Here is a 2,456-nt window from a genome sequence, read left to right as displayed (position 1 = left end):
CCTGTTCAAAACAAAAACTGTTTCGTTTAAAATATCAATCGCCAATCCTCCTCTTTTTAACGTTTCGGTCTGGCGTAATTTCGATATGGTTTTAAAAAAGTTCAAATAACTTTTGGGATTGTTACTTTCCGTTTTCACGTTTCTCGTGACATAATTTGGATGTACCATAATCCATGGTTCATGTGTGGTATTGGTGAATCCTAGACAATATAGTGTACTGTTAAGTACTGAAATACTTTGCACAATCATGCATTAATTAATAGCACTGATTGGTTTGTTTGGTTGTGTATGTATCGTTTATTTGTGTTTGCTTATAAAATATAAATTATTAAAATCATGGAAACAAAAGTAATTAGTTTAATATATACCTACGGATATAATGAAATATTAGAAAAGTAATATAAAAATCACCAGGTAATTGTACAAATATTTACAAATAAATAAACACACACATAAATATATATAAATTTATATTAATATTAAAAATTAATGGTTTTTCTGATACTATTAAATAAAATATAATAAGAATTAATCGTTTCTCTGGCATAACAGCAATTTTAATAGTTAAAATATTTGGAAAATCTGTATTCTACATGATTTGTCTTTGTACAAAAGTGAAATAGAGAAAATTTAAGTTTTTCTGAACCAATTTTGTATTATATGATTTAATATTAGAATGAATTCACCTATATTATTCAACTAGTGTAGCCTCCTTGTGGCATACGAGCCACATTTGACTCTCATCACTAACAGTGATGCATCTTGTGTCTTATTTATCAAACCAAAATTTATTTATTATTACTATTATTTTTAGATTTACATTTATAAAAAATTATTAAATTTTTTAAAATGTAGCTATAAATATTGAGGTTCTTAAACATAATAGATCTGACATGCAAATACTACCTATGATTATTTTTTATCTTTCAATATTAATCAAGGTCAAATCTGTAATATTAAAGATAACAGCCTAAAACGGATTTTGCTCAACTGTAATTGGCCATATTGTGCACTTATATAACCATAAGTTTATAAAGAAATCAGCACAGAACAGAAAAAGGACGTCCGAGAATCAACATTTCTAAAAATATAGCATACATTATAGGTTCTACATCTACAATATACACAATTATTGAGTATTGGCTGTCTATTTTTAATAATATTAGTTCTTGGCAACCTATAACGCAAGGTATGGGGGACACGCAGTCCATATCAATATGACCTTATGTTATAAACAAAATACAGGGCCTACTTTTTGATTATCAATCCAATGAATTGAGTAATTCGCATAGTTATAAATTTAAAATGTTATTCAAAAGCCTGATATAGGTAATTAAAGAAATCGCTAAAAGAAGACTAATTTGGAAGGTTATGCCCGGCAAAAACATGGATCCTTATTCCTTAATAAGAAACGTAATAGAAAAGGAAAATATTATTAAGTCTTCCAAGACTGTATGAAAAAGATGTCAGCGATTGGGCTGGAAATCAGTCGTAAGTAAGCAATAAAGGAAAGAAATAGATGGTAAGATTTGAATGATTAACGATATGGTCTTAAAGGGCCATATCAATGTAGGTTGGTACTGTAAGTATATATTATAAACACTAGTCAATAATATATAATAAGTAGTTACCTGCATATTTCGTGTCATCCCACTGCATAGGATTTCTTGAATAATTTATATCTGATATATCTTCCATTCCAATTTCTCCTCCATAATAAACTAAGGCTATGCCGGGTAGAAGTAAAGATAAAGCGTTCATATCATCAGTTAATTTTGCACCGTGAGAAGTGGGGATTCTTTTTTTGTCGTGGTTTTGAAACTAAATTATAAAGAATTATGATCAAATTATGAAGAACTTTTAATAAAGTATTTTTGATAAACCTGATTTTCTGGAAAGGAACTTAAGTTTTAAAAAACATTTTTCGTTTTCATTAAAAAAATATCATCAATACAAATCGAATAAAATTCTAAAAAATTGAAATTTTTAAATATCTAAAAATAGCTTTATAAAAATAAACTTGTTTTAAAAATCTTATATATCTAAAATTTATTAATATTGGCTAGTATTTAGTGAAAATATGCATTCATCTACAGTTATCGATTTTTAATAACATGAAAATAATTAAATAAACTGTCAAGTATTAATATAATTATTTCGTGAATGTAGGTACCTGTTTTTCTATTACATTTTTAAATTATTCTGATTATTTTGGAAAACATTGGGTTTTATCTAATTTTTTTTCTTATCCCAACTAAATCGAAATTGTTATTAAAAAACATAGCTCAATGTTAAACATTGATCGAAAAGGTAAGGACAAATATACACACATAATCATTGAAAAAATAAAAAAAAAGTAATAAAAAATTAATCGTTATGCTCAAATTCCAATATAGAATTTTGGATGAGTAGATAATTAATCACAATAATAATAAGTAATAATTTTATAAATATTT

This window comes from Melanaphis sacchari, unplaced genomic scaffold (assembly GCF_002803265.2).
Source record: "Melanaphis sacchari strain LSU unplaced genomic scaffold, SCAv2.0 Contig48_pilon_pilon, whole genome shotgun sequence".
Classification (NCBI taxonomy): domain Eukaryota; kingdom Metazoa; phylum Arthropoda; class Insecta; order Hemiptera; family Aphididae; genus Melanaphis; species Melanaphis sacchari.
Note: the sequence above shows the minus strand (reverse complement) of the source record.